The sequence below is a fragment of the Grus americana genome, chromosome 9 (assembly GCF_028858705.1).
Source record: "Grus americana isolate bGruAme1 chromosome 9, bGruAme1.mat, whole genome shotgun sequence".
NCBI lineage: Eukaryota > Metazoa > Chordata > Aves > Gruiformes > Gruidae > Grus > Grus americana.
Genome location: NC_072860.1, coordinates 18,976,203 through 18,991,100, shown reverse-complemented (window position 1 = coordinate 18,991,100; position 14,898 = coordinate 18,976,203). Strand labels below are relative to the sequence as shown.

The 14,898-nt window shown below is 41.6% G+C and overlaps 1 long non-coding RNA gene across 2 annotated transcripts in view; it reads left to right on the top strand.

The window, feature by feature from the left end:
• LOC129210135 (uncharacterized) overlaps positions 1 to 14,898 on the top strand; it is a 42,575-nt gene that overhangs the window by 687 nt on the left and 26,990 nt on the right. For both annotated transcript variants that reach the window (XR_008578312.1, XR_008578313.1), the window contains exon 2: positions 3,985 to 4,071. This is a non-coding gene — a long non-coding RNA (uncharacterized LOC129210135). The remainder of the gene's footprint in view (positions 1 to 3,984; positions 4,072 to 14,898) is intronic.

Sequence of the window (14,898 nt, the reverse complement as noted above, 5' to 3'; positions counted from 1 at the left end):
TCAAGGCAGCACACTGCTTCCTTGAATGAAAGTATAATCAGCATTTAAAAATAAAGTGTATGAGAACCCACAGAGTTCTGAGAAAAACCTCAAGATGAATTAGACGAATTGATTTGCATAATCTTATTGGCCCCTTTCCACTACATAGGCAAATCTTTAACAGCTGTAAGTTGGCTTAGATTCACTACAGTCCAAGTCCCCCAGTCTCCCTATACCAGAAATTTCAGGCTGCAGAAAAACCTGTGAAGTCTGAACAGTTTTCCCAGATTGTAATAGTAGAACATTATATCTTCATTATTTTTTTTTCTAAATGTGAGAGTCTTTAAAGGAAGGAAGGCTGATCATGTGCCATAGTATGCTGTAGTATTTGCAGTTGAGAGTTTTCTTACTGTGAGAAATAAAATGTGCAGACGTGGCATCTAATTTGGGAGCCTTTAGTTTTGAGTGCCCAGCAAGAGACTCCTTTTCACTCAACTTTGCTGATCTCAATCTGTTAATCTCTATTTTCTTTTAACTGTAAAATGGAAATAACTATTTTATTTCTGTAATCTGAAATAACTCACTGAATATTGTAAAAAGTTTTGATATAACTGGGTAGAAGGATCTAATCAAAACATTAGAGGAATCTGAGAGTCAGGCAAACCAGATGCCAGTCAGTAAAAATTTAGGGATTCCTGGACTTACTGGAGATGTAGCAGGATTGAGGGCTCCCAGATTTAGTATTTATTTTTTCAGAGAAATTTTATTTGCTGGAGTTTCTTTTCAAAAACTGTACTGCTTTTTTTTTCCTTTTCTTTTCTTTCTTCCCCCCCCCCCCCGCCCCCCCAAGAGCATGAAAAGTTGTCAAGAATTCTGAAAGTTTTACTGGAATGGAAATTTTAATTTTTGACCAGCTCTCCCAGACAAACCCAACCAAGTCTATTTCTGTTCTGTTCTCTCTTGTTCTATTTTGCTCTTCTATTGTCTATGCCACTGAAATACTTGAGTGCCTTCCAGAAGTACATCAAGTGACATAACTAGCATTTGTTACATGAAAGTCTATTCTCCTGCTCTTCCCACTGGGAAGATTATATAAGATGTTTTGTCTTAGTGAAGTGTTTGATTGATTTAAATTTTCCTCCCCATTTCCGCATTTTCTCTGCTATGCATTTTGATGTTGCAGTCAGTAACAAGAGTGGTTTTCTGAGTTGAGGGTTTCCAAGCCCCCGTGTGACTTACCCTGCGTTATGCTGTCCTGGTATGTAAGACCCCCCCCCCCCTCCGAAATTTTTATACTTTTTTACCCTTTTATCAAGGTCAAAGTTATTTATGTTGCCATGCAACTCTTAACAGTGGGATATTTTTGCTTTGGCCCTGCAGGGATGTCATGGTTCTCTCAGTATCATGCCTGTGCAATTTGCTGGGTGTGGGAAAGCTGTGTTGGAGATGGATAGGTGGCAACTGTGAAATCAGAGATGAGCAGCTACTAAAGTTTTTCTTTTGGCTTTATGTCCTTATGCTATAGTTTGGGTTTCCAGCTTATAGAGGTTCTCCCCATGATCATTGCTTCATATCAGAGCCTAAACAAATAAAGCAAGATACCTGGGAAGAGACTGCAGAGCTGAACAGCAGGACCAAACAGCAGATCAGACAACAAAAACAGTATTTCTCATTGAGTAAACAGACACTCTGCAGTCAAATTGACGTCTCCTTGTCTCAGTGAACAGCACATCAACCTAAGTGAATTTAAACTCCACTCACTATGAGAACCAGTGACTGTCCTGGCATTACCAGGGTATCCACAGACACATGGCTCCAGTTTAAAAAGGCAAATTGAAACATGCCACATTAATTTCTTCTACTTAGAGGAACGTTTGAAGATGTAAATGCACAATTGGTCTGGATGCTGTCATGTCCTATGATGCTGTTAGTCTCTTTGATGGAGAACTCCACATGATAACTCCACACGTTATCATCCCTTGCTGAGTTAAATCTCAAAATTTAGTAGCAAGTGTTAGGGAAACCTGCTGTGCTCTCTGGATTCCCACATGCTCAGCTGCAATGACATGTTTTTGATGTGAGAAACCAAGTTTACTCCTGGCACTGTAAGTAAGTGCTTTTTCCACTGAATTTGGTAGAAAAAGCTGTACATTCATTGTTATGCTGTGACAGTCTAAGAAGGTAAAGTTGTTACCTACTTATACCGGGCTACTGTTTGGAAAATGGTGCATGTGTTTCCCTTTGGAGGCTTATTGGTATGAGCAACAGGAGGGTCCATGCTGTTACAGGCAGGGCTAAGGAATGACAGGTGGGAGGATGGCAAACTGATACGCTTTCTCACCTTGGAGCACTCCTTCAGGGGTATGACAAACTCAATCAATATCCCAATGAGATTTACATAATTCTGACAAGCAAGAAGGTTTTTAAAAAATTAAAGTTATTTATTTTTAGTGAGGCAGACGATCAAGATGTTTTTACTGCTACATGTCCCTAAGTCATCCATTTATTCAACTCTTTCTGTTGCCTTCCAGCCACATGGCTAAAAAACTGGAACTAGGATAGGAAACATGAGGGGGACATTTTCATTTAATAGCATGGAGGCAATATACTAATAACACATTTGCAATAGGGGAAGTGGGTCTTTGCAAGTTAGTGCAATTTGAAAGGGATTATATAGACATTCCTGCTTAAGGAGTTGTAATTTTGCATGTTAGACATAAAGTACAGATGATTTTTATGACAACAAAGTAGCTAGGCTTACAGCTTTCCTTGCTTAATTTACACAACATCAGATTCACAGCAGACAGGGACTCCAAGCTGTCAAGAGCAATAAACATGAGGCACTCTGAACAGACACAGGTGCCCAGGTGACCTTCTCCTTAGTGTCTAAAAGAAAGGGAGATGTGAATGTAAGCATCGTGGGCTGATTAAAAACAACCACCAGTGTCACATTTATATAAAGAGGTGCACATCAACACCTTTTCCTGATATGTTTGTGAATTTGTTAAGTTTTGTAATGCCAAAGGAAAGACAGCTGTATCTTTCTTTACATTCAGCCCAGAAATTCTGAACCTAACAATGATGTTAAATTCTGCCAGTTAGAAAGTGTATGTATAACTGGCTTGTGCAGAATACTGCTATTGTACTCATGGATTTATGAATAAAACAGGTAAAGATAACTCACAGAACCTCTTTGGTGAGGCTACAAGATTTTGTAGTGGGGATCTCAGCCTTTGCCTCTGGCATATCCCTTCTGCTGTTCTGTCAAGTCCTGTTGGTCTCCACAGGTTTCTAATTTTTCCATTCATTATTTCCATTCTTTGCTGGTGGCAGCACCCTTTCCCTGACACCTAGGTCTGTCTCTTGAAGGGGATCTTGGGTCTGTTTGAGTCCTCTTGTTTAACACAATCAGCCTGGGTCTACATCATAATCTTCCTGCCAAATCTATCTGAAATGCCTATTTTATCTGCCACTATAGCTCAAATTGTTCATATATACTGATTTCCATATGATGATCTCCTTCCTCTACAGCACAACCACTGATCATACTCCCTATGCTAGTCTGCCAAGTATGTCATTGTTTCTCCAAGCAGTTCTCCATTCATGAGAACATCAAGCTCAATTTTCTCCTCTCATCTGCAAGGCCTTGGCCAAGACCAGACTTTCTTGTTCAACTCTTCACCTGGATCTCACCTCATCCCTGCTGCCATCGCTATATCTTTGAACCATTCAGCCATGTCACTGACGGAAACGTCTCTTTCACTCTGTTCAGAAAGAATCCCATTTCTGAGCTTGTCCTTGAGGCTATCACCTCTCTGAATTCTCACAAGGACTGAAGAACTGCCCTTTGACACATCATCTATAGCACTGTGTTACATGACTCTTAAATCTGTGTTTATTATACAGAGAGCTGCACTTTGAAAAGTTTTTAGGACTCCACAAGTCAAAACATTTGAAAAAACACCTGAAATGGTGAATTTGTCTGCTTCATTTTTGTTTTGTCAGGTATTTGCCTAATCTGCCTTGAAGAGGACACATGGCAATGCCGCTCCAGGGACAGCATTATCTTCTTGGCTTACCAAGAGCAGTTTGGTATGAAACGTTCCTTTGAAAACGGATGTCTCAGCTGGCCCCTTCCTAACACTTGGCTGCATGTTGGAATATGTAAGGAGGGAGGAAACCATCCTGTAGTCCACACACAAATCTTGAAAATGAGGCTGTCCTTGGGATAGCTGGAGGAAAGCCTTTCAGTGACAAAATGGAAAACATAATATTTACTTGCTATAGAAGAGGAAGTGAGGTCTAGTTCATACATTTTGAAACCTGTGAGTTCCTAACAGAAACGTTGTTAAATCTGGTGTCAAACGTTGCTGTTTCTCTTGCTATATAACTCACCTGGAACTCAGCTGCAGTTGTAAGTGTGCATTAACACTGGAGCGTAAGGCTTGACTCAGATTAGGGTGTGACAACTCCCAGGTACTTTCTGAAAGGAAGTTTGTTAACTTTGCACCAATAAGAATATAGTAGATGCCATTTGCCTTAAGTTTCATGACAAATGGTTTGCTTCATTGTATGAAGCTTCCACTATGCTGCTGTATAATGATGCAAGTTAAGGACTCAGTTTTTGAGAGAACTGTTGGGTGTTGGTTAGAAATCTTGCACTCTGAAACCTCACTCAGTAGGTATTTCCAGAGTAAATAATTTTCTGAGTGCAGCTGAAATACTGTTAAAGATCATTGTGTAATGTTATGTGCGTATCATAGGAACAGGTTGAGATAGAGCATAAAAGGGGATTTCTTTGCTTGAAATTCCTAACTGTTGTCAGTGTTCATCTCTTTCTTGGCTTTCGATATAGCCCTGCAAGTTCTTGAGAGTCAAGTAGTTCGGGCAGGCTCATGGAAATGCCAGTACAGATGGACAGATGCGCTACATGTGCTTTGGAGAGCTAAAGCACTGTTGCAAAGAACTGCTAGAGACTATTTGTACACAGAGAACCAAATAATTCATATTCCCTGCTCTATAATCAAAAGCCATTCTTGGCTGGGGGAGATCCCTGCAACAACATTCTTGCCTCCCCTTGAGAGAAAGAAGCCAATGATTATTCTGTTACCCTTCATTATCATTCAGTATGGTATAAACTGGCCAGGACTTGAACTCTCAAGTGCCCAGGAGGGCCAGTACATGAATATACCTTATGTCAGCAGAGGCCATTTCAAATAATACAGATGATGACAGATTGATGTTGGTAGCTCATTAGGCAAAGCACTGACCGAGACATCAAATTCCTTTCAGCAAGAATATGGCTGGACTGTTTGCTGTTGTGCATTAACGGAGAGACACATTTTTCTTCTTTGATTTCTCTTGCTTCCTGCTTCCCATGTTTGCATCAGACAGTGCCGGCTATCAGATCTGTCATCATGTTTGACTTTCCTAATGTGAACAGCTGTGCCAGAAGAACCAAGGTGTAAAGCTAAACCCAATCTGTAGATATATATAGTACATTTCAACAAAAGACCTGTGTTCACAAGCCCCCTGTGGCATACAGATTTTAATATAACACTTGGCTTCTAGCTTGTCCGGATCCAATAGTACAATCTTCCCACCCATGCCTGAAAAGATAGAGAACAGATTTCTGAAACAGTGTAAGGTGTATTTAAATTGCTGTCCCCTTGATATGCTAACTCCTGCTCTTGTGGATTATGCTTCCACACTTTTGGGGCATGCCTTAATTCATGTGATTAAGCCTGTGGGCCACATCTTCCTTCTGCCTTTTCCTGAAGAAGATGGGGAGCAGTTTTCCAAGCAGCAAACACTACCACAGTTCTCTACCTACCTGTCACAGTCCAACAGAGGAAGCCAGGTGACTTCTGCTGCCATCACCTTCCTCCCCAGCAACCTGTCTGGGGACAGAGTGCACTGGGCAACTTGCTGCAGGGAAGAGAGAGAGGTCTAAGATGTAGTGGGGGAAGGAATCCCCAGTCCTTGTCCCCAGCAAGGATAAAATACTGTGTAGTCTAGGGGATAAGTAAGGGCAAACACGTCTGACGCTTGTTGACCACTGTGACTACCCAAGAAGAAGGGCTGGTGCTGATGCCAGAAAAGAGGAGTCCACAGCTACTGAGAGGGAGCACAGAAATGAGACGAACACCCAAAGGTACAAATCAAAGCAAGAAGAGGAGGAGGGGAGTAGTCAGCAACTGAAAAGATCCCAGGGTGAGAATGGGTGCTAAAATAATGGGGACTCTGATGGCTGCCTGCTGTAAACAGCTCATTAGCCCCCGTGCATACACACAGTTGATCCAGCCTCGTTGTACAGCATCATCTCTGCAGCCATACAGTTCTGTGGCTTTGTGATTCGATAAGTAATCTCACAATACACCGGGTACTTTATCCTCACAACCGATATTATACTCAGTGCTTTTCATATCCAAAATGGTTTTACAAACTATATGGGTAATCATCCCTTGGAGGTAGGAAGAGACAAACATTGCATTTGTACAAAATATAATCTTGGAATAAACACCACTGCCATTCTAGTATGGTAAATGTCACAAATGGACCTGCTTGCTATGGTACAAAAATGATCTTTTAAAGTGAACATGTATTTTTCCCTGTTTACTGTAGTTTGCTCTGCTGTTAGGTCCTTGTCTTTCAGCTGTGGTCTAAGGTATACCCATAGAGTAAATTGCAAGACCGGTGATGAACTGCTTTAAATAGAACTGGCTTTAAATAAAGTCAATGAGAAATGACGATATGGGGCAGGAGTAGCCTGTCAGACATTTCCCACATCTCAGTGTTGTGCTAGACATCTTACATGAAAAGATTAGTGTGAACATTACAGCTAATGTTACTAATCCAATGATTCACATACCTTTTATTGATTTTGTTTGAATTGAGTTTGTAACTGTTGGTTTGGTCTTAATTTATATAACCAGTGGCCAAATGCACTGTTTTCTTAGTAATTCTTGCATTACAGAGAGCTAGATGCAATGACAGTAACTGCGCCTGGCAGTCTACCATCTGGGTACATGCTAATAAAATAATCATCTGCATAATTTTGGAAGTCATTGTAGATACTTGGGGAAAAATGTATTGGGTTTGATCTGAAAATTGCAGGCGGCCCAGTAGAATAATAATGATACAAATAATTTCCCCTAAAATCCTGGAATGGTCTCTGGTGGGATTTGTTTTACATGCATCATGAAGCTGCCTATGTTAACTTTGCTTTGATATCAAAGGTAAATAGAGGGTGAATGATTAAATCATTTCTATTCAGTTTTGCTGAAAGTAAAATTTAAGTCAGTAAGAAATGAACAATTTCTGCTCTGTAATATGACAGTAAAGAAGGGGGAAAACCCTTTTTTCTTGCATTGCTAGGTAATAAACTGTTAGGGCCTACAGATCTCAGTCACAACTGCATCCCATTGTTGGGTTTAATATGCATTTGTAAGGAAAAGACAGTTTGCTCTACAAGGAATATATGCTCTTTGGCTTCTTCTGCATTCTGAAATCAACTGTAACTCACCCCAAAGCTGCCCCCAAATAAATCCAGAAGTAATAACTCCTTAAGAGGTATGTCTCTGTGAGAAGATATGTGTGGCTCCAACACATTAGCACCATACTTTATTCAGGAGTAACTTCCCCTGTTCCAGACCAAAGACCCTTTCTGCAGCTGGAGCTGCACACAAAACATCTTATTTTGGAGCAGGACTGCCCACACATTAGATAATTTCTGAAACAGCTATTTCCATATTCAGTTTCCACTCTGTCTCCATCCAGTTTATCTTTACCAAAAACACTGGAGAGGGTGCGACAGTGCCTGTGGAAAAACCATTGGAGCAATGAGCCAGACTGGTTGGTATCTTGGGTAGAGCAGAGCGGGTGACTGGAGATCTTCTGATATTTATGATCTCAGATGGCACAAATGGAAACTTCCCAGCAACTGAAGTCTGTGAAAAGAATTGTGGGAGGGAAAAATAGGAAAACCCACTGAATTTCACTGAAACTAATTGGGTTGGAAGAGCTTTTAAGGTGGCCAGTGCGGAACTTTTGTAGGTATTTTAAAAAATATTTCTCATTTACTGGCTGGGTTTATAGCCTGAACCCTCAGACTAGGGACATTGTGGGATAGTTAATGCAAAAGATTGTACCTGGGCTTTTGGATGATGGATAATTAAATGGAGAGCTTGGGTTGGGAAATCAGTTTAGTCTAGTTTGAAGGGACTACAGAGTGGAAAATTACCAAGAACAAAACAGATATCAAGACAGTGTTAAACAGACTTGCAGAATACTACAGAAAGCTTGTGATAGGAAAGAGGGAAGGATGAACAGGCTTTCCTAGAGCAGAGGTTCCAGCTTGCTGTGTAACAAAGGTCAAATAAGTGTGACCCGAAATAAGAGCAGAAAGGTGTCCATGTTTTTGAAGAGAAGCTATTAGGACAGAAGAACCTGAGCCTACAAACAAAACATGCTTCAGAGTAGCTAGGAACTAGAGGAGGCACTGTGCATGGAGTTAAGTACATTTTGCCTGCAGCCAAACTCTCTCCCACTTACAATTGTTAGTGTTCAGAAAGCTGTAGAAAACCTGCACCGGTGACATGTCCCGGAGAGGCATATTCTGGATTCAGGGGTTTGTACCTTCAGTGAGCTGGTGAACGTGCTGGGAGAAAGTTAAGGAGATGGTGCTAGTAGCAAGTATTAAGCACTAGGCTCAGGAACTGCCACTGCCAAGTGTTTTGTAGCCCCTGCCAAGTGTTTTGTAGCCCCTGCTCCGTGCCTGCAGACCGAATGCCAGGATCCATGCCTAACGCTCCCCAACTGCAGCAAACTCGGGGCAATCTGGCAGATGTCCATCAGAGGTACTCAACCACATCTGTGACGCTGTGACAGGTCGGGGAAATGGGGCAGGCGTGGAGAATGGAGCCGGCTCAATTCCCATGTCTGCCCCTAAGGCATGGGTTGACGTTACCGGTAGGCTGATGTATCCGCTAGCTGCCACAGAAAGGGGAGGTCCCATCCCCTGCTCCTAGCCACGGGCTCTCACCCTTCTCTGGCATTCCTCCGTCGTTCATCTGACCATGCGGTGAGGTGATGCAGGGAGCTATGCCAGCAGAAAATGAATCATTCATTATGGTAAGGTTAGCCCTTTGGCAGATTAACTCCATGAGTTGGGTTAACAGAGATCCAATGAGTGGCTGTCCTGGCACAAGGGAAACGACAGTGGCCAGCGGGGAACGTGGATAATCTAACCAGTCAAGCCACTGAATCATAAAAATGCTTTTGGAGGGGATCTCCACAGATTATTTGGGCAAACCACCAACGCAAAGCGAGACTATCACTGGCATTACATGGTGGTTGGAAACACCGACTGTTTCAGCTTCAGTTTCTTTGCATGCGAAATAGAGGTAACCCCACACGGATGAAGCTGAATAACTGTTTGGTGATGTGTCTTGAGATCTGGAGGTGACAAGTACTGCCTTAGCATGAAGGGCTTATAAGACCACACAATGCTGCTGGGTGCCAAGGATAGGAATTGTGTTTTTCCTGGCCTTTGTATAAGGTTTGTGATAATGGACTAATGTTTTAGGTGCAAGGCTGAATTTGTTCAAATATTTAAGACTTCTAAGCACAGCCTATGGAAAAAATACAACCATATGGCATTGAAGGGGAGATGATACACAGCCCTAAATATTCATCTGTTTCTCAGTAGGTTTAAAACCAGTGATTGCCTGGAAGCTATTCCTGATGTGATAATGGCTGTCATATTTGTCTACCTAAACACAGTGATGTCAGAAAAGAGAGACCTTCTTTGCTCCTTTATAGTAGCTGTTTCAGACTGGATCAGTTATAACCAGTTCCTTTAAAAAAAATATTTACTTTTCATCAGAAGTTTACATAACATGTTCTCCAAAGGAACAAACACTGTGTTTCAGCATAGTTTGAAACATGGGAGATGGAAAAGAAGTTAATGAACAACATTTAAGTCAACATCAAAGCGCTTTCTTTCTCTAGTAAATACCCAAACCATCACGCTGTGATGCAAGAAGGAGAAGTTCACGGTCAGTCTCTTTCAACTCGCTCTTTAGTGCATTTTTAGGCCTCATGCAAAAATCCTGCACTGGCCTTGAAAGAGTTAACTGCAGGCAGGGAGTATTAATGCATATATCCACCTTAGGGTGAGCCTGATCTTATTAGACAGGTCTGAGGGAGAATTACATTAAAATATTATAAATAAATGAAAATGAGAGGAGAAAGCCTTAGAATCCTCTCTAGAGGAAGAAAGGACCTGGTAACAAATACTGTGGGGTTCTTGAAAAAAGGACTGCCAGGCTGGTGAGAGAACAGGAAGGGGTGGAGGACGTAAGAAATACCAGATGGTTAGTGACCTCAGCCCATGGCAAGGGTCTTGCCTGCGAGTCCTGTGCTGAGGAAGAAACAGAGCTTTGTTTCCTTTCTGGGGGTGAGGATCTCCCCAAAACAAGCCTGCACTGTTTGGGTTCAGAACTGGAGACTGCTGACTGGTGTGAGGATGGTCCAGTAGCTGAGCAGACCTGAGGACAGAGTCTTGAAAGGAGCTAGATCTTTGCAGACATGCACGGGGAGCTTGTGGTCCATGTAAGGGACAATCCCAGTCCTTCTAAGCCTGTTGGGAATGGTACATAAACCTTTTGCTGCATCTTTCCATTATATCACAATCTGTAGCCTTGCTCCGACTGCAACAGGAATTAGCAGCAAACTGTCTGCATTCCCCTTCTCTAAGAAATATAAAAGCCATTGGCAGAGGTGGAAAACAGAAAATATCACAGTAAAATCTGGAGGGCTCTGTGAACTTTCATGGAGGGAGGTGGGCAGTGGGGACAAGGCACTTTTTGTCCTAGAACTCTGACAGACTGGGCACACGAAATTGTTTATCCCAAGCATATCTAACAAATGAGAAAATCAGACATCAGGCTTGTGATTGGAGAACAGAAAAAAATAAAAAAATTTAAAAATCCTATATTTACGAGTAGTAACCACAGAGTTGCTAGACTTGTAACAGTAGCATGTAAGGCTTATGAATAGACTTTGGAGGGAAGAATAATATGAGAGGGACAATAGGAGGGAGAGAGAGAGGAAAGTGGAATAATATCTAACAAGCTTTTACCAATGTTGGGTCATGTCACACTATTATTTTTAAGATAATCAATTTTCATAGCCAGGGATAATGTGGTAGATCTCCTCAGTTTTAGTAAGCATCTGATAGCTGCCATATGGGGACTTACTAAAGATGTTACTTGCATGTTACAATTCTGCTGGCTAAAGGGGAGACAGAAATATGTACTATAAATAGGAAAAGTATCAGCTTGGAGGAAAGCTGATAGTGACGTTTCCCAGGTCTTAAAACTGATCCTGCTGTAATATATTCAATAATGTCCTCAACAGACAGGTAGGGACACATTTATGCAAGTTCCTGGTTGCATTTAGAGGGCACCATTAGTAAAGGAGGATATGCTACACAAAGGGCCGGGTGACCTTGAGAAGTGGAGTAGCAGAAGTGGAATGAAACTTAACAAAGGAAAGAAGAGAAAAGCTAAGCCATGTGGTTGGGAACGTAGTAGTGCTGTAAGCTCATCAGAAGCATAAACGAGGGGACAGGAAAATGTGGGCATTAACCTGATTTCAGGATGATTGGACTGTTAGCATGAAGCATCTGGAAAAGAAATGCAGTGTCTGATGGTGTCTGGAGGAGCAGCAGACCAGGGACGTGTGAATGCCTTTGTCCAGGAACCGGTATGAGTCTGCAGTGCTCTCCTCTGGTCACCCCACTCAGGAGTTAGCTTCAGTGGAGGTGGGTGTAGGAAAAGGCTTCTAAGGTGAGCAGAGAGTCTCTTGTACAGGAGCAGGCTAGGGAAGTGTAGCTCTTTTATTCTTGCAAAATGAAAACTAAGGCAGGGTAACAGCAAAGAAGGCCTTTTTTCTTAACAGTACAGCCTGTCAGACGTTATCAGTCACTAAAACCTGGACAGATTGAACAGTCTGTCTGTCTGAAACAGAGCAGTTCACCCATGCTTCCACAGCCTGCGTTTGCATTGTGCAGTGATCTGGAAGCCCTAGGCACCGGCCAGTCCCTGCAGGCCCAGCAAAGGCCCTTGTTAGAGCAAAGACAGCCCTAATCAGGCCCATCTTTAAAACAAAAAAAAAAGGGACAAAAAAAAGGAAGAAAGGAAGAAAGGAAGAAAGGAAGAAAGGAAGAAAGGAAGAAAAAGAAAAGAAAAGAAAAGAAAAGAAAAGAAAAGAATATTAAAGAAAAGAAAAGAAAAGAAAAGATAAGAAAAGAAAAGAAAAGAGAGAAAAGAGAAGAAAAGAGAAGAAAAGAGAAGAGAAGAGAAGAGAAGAGAAGAGAAGAGAAGAGAAGAGAAGAGAAGAGAAGAGAAAAGAAGAGAAAAGAAAAGAAAAGAAAAGAAAAGAAAAGAAAAGAAAAGAAAAGAAAAGAAAAGAAAAGAAAAGAAAAGAAAAGAAAAGAAAAGAAAAGAAAAGAAAAGAAAAGAAAAGAAAAGAAAAGAAAAGAAAAGAAAAGGAAAGGAAAGGAAAGGAAAAGAAAAGGAGAAACTGCAGAGATGAGGAACGGCAATGTGGAGATAATTCTGTCTCCCCTGTGTGGGAGGCCGGCGTGCTCTGACTGCAGAACTATTAGGTATTTGTCTATGTATCCTTTAAAAAGGAGAGTTGGAGGATGCTGATAAAATAGCTAAATCTTGAGATCTACTGCAAAGGCTTGTTCAAGACCTGCCATCACAGATGGGTAAAACAAATGGATGGAAAGTCATGTGAATGCATACTGTATGCAGATCCTATGGCAAGGCAGTTTTCCTTAAGTGTGCCAGTAAGGGTACGTACCTAAGTCAAATGGCTCGGAGTTGCAGGGGGAGAGGCTGGATTGCAGTCTCCATTATGCAGACCTGAATCTGGAGTGACTCTGCCGGAGTCAATGAGGTTATACCAGTTGGCTTTCAGCCCGGTTTGGTTCGCTTGAGCAACTATCTTTTCACCTTTGCTCGCAAACAGCAGCAGATAAAAGCTGGCCTTGTCTGTGCTCTTTTTGGTGACTTAATCCCCAGCTCAGGCTTACTTATCAGACCTCTGTACACAAGGCAGAGTTAATTGGCTCAGATCCACCCGAGCGGAGGTCCCTGGAGCTATGCTAATTTTTACCAGAAACTGTTCTGACCTAGCCACTTGATTTCCTTATGTAAAAGAGCTGGTTGAATTTTTCATTGAGCTTAAATTAGTGATAAAAGATAAGTCTTTCCTTATTTCATGAGTTGGGAACATATTTATTGTGTGAGTATTTGCTGGGGAGGTGAGAAAGTTGTTCCCAAGCCATCGGGATGTATTTGTTCCATCTCCCCTGCTCACTAATACCAGACTGCGTTTTGACTGCAGCAATGTGTGTCCACCTGTGAGGTCCCGAGTGTTTATGTCACAACTCCTGCCTAAGTGGCCCCTGTTTTTTATTAATCTTACCTTACAAGACAAATAAATAATCTGGAAAGATAAATAAGCAGAAGCACAAAAAGCATGGAGACAAATAGCTTAGGGTGCAATACTGACTTAGTAACAGTAGATGGTACTAATGCATCTCCAGTAACATGTTTCTGATGGGATTTGAAAGGCCAAAAGAGGCTTAGACCTGAATCCGCTAAAAATCATACAAGCCAAAGGCTGTAGAATATCATCTCCTCCACATCAGAGGGTGTTTAGCAGCCCAGTCACGGCCATATGTCAGTCTGTTGAGCTTTGCTGAGTTCTCGTCTGAAAAACGACCATATAGGAGAGTGGCAGGAAGCATAGTGGTTGTTATGAGACTTTGTGAATTTTAAATCTATTTTCAGGAGTTCATAAAAAATTCTCTCTGGCCTGCACTGGGGAAGCACTCTGAGAAATTACTGCACAGATATGAAAGGCCAAGGTGGAAAACTTCTGAGATACAGCAGCATAGATTTTTACTCCTTATTTTAACCTTTTTTACCCTTCTGATGTCTCTGTTCCCTATCTTAATTATCTCTGAAGGAAATCCTAATCTTTCCTCCCTTTGCATATGGGATCCTGCAAATGTCATTAAGTCACATTGTTTCATTGCACTAGGGAGCCCAGGGAGCATTTCTATCATCCTTATGCCTGTGATTAACACAGATTTTTGTAACAGGTAGCAGTTCACCTGGCCTGGTTTCCGTGGTGCTGTTAAGCTGGAAGTGTGCGATCTGGCGTTCATTTGCTAAGAGCTGATGAGGAGTTGAAAGAAAATTTTCCCTTTGACCTTTTTGGTAGAGGTCACTAGTGCTAATCAATGTCCTTATTGGATTTCAAGCTTTCAGGTACTCTTCTTAGACATACCCTCTGAAATTTGCAGTAAGGACTGATTAAAGGGAGATGATCAGATTTTCAATATGACAATTCATTTCAGCAGCCACTGCAAGGTCAATCAAATACTTGCTAACCAGTATGAACCACTAGACTCCTCAGCTTCTTCAGTGGTAAGGTGAACTATGTTTTGGTTTGAGGGCTGCATTGCTACCAGCTAGTGAAAGTTCATGTACAGTATAAACAGAAAGAGATGAAGAACTTAACAGGTTTGGGTTTGGCCAGGAATGCTTTCATATATCTGTCGCAGCCTTTAGGCAGTGGGCTTATATCAGATTCTCTTTTCTGTTTTATAAGTTTTATAGTAATCTTCAACTATTTATTAAAACTTGTGAGATAGTCAATGTCTACTTCTCTTTACTGTGGCAGTGATAGGAACAGAAAGTATATTTTGTTTCTCTGTCTTCCACCGTTTGCTAATACAGCTTTGCATGGTGAAAAGGTGTACCATTTATGTGCCGGATAATTGGCAAAGAAATGGTAAAAGCAAGTTTCCCAGTGCCTATTGATGGATGTCTT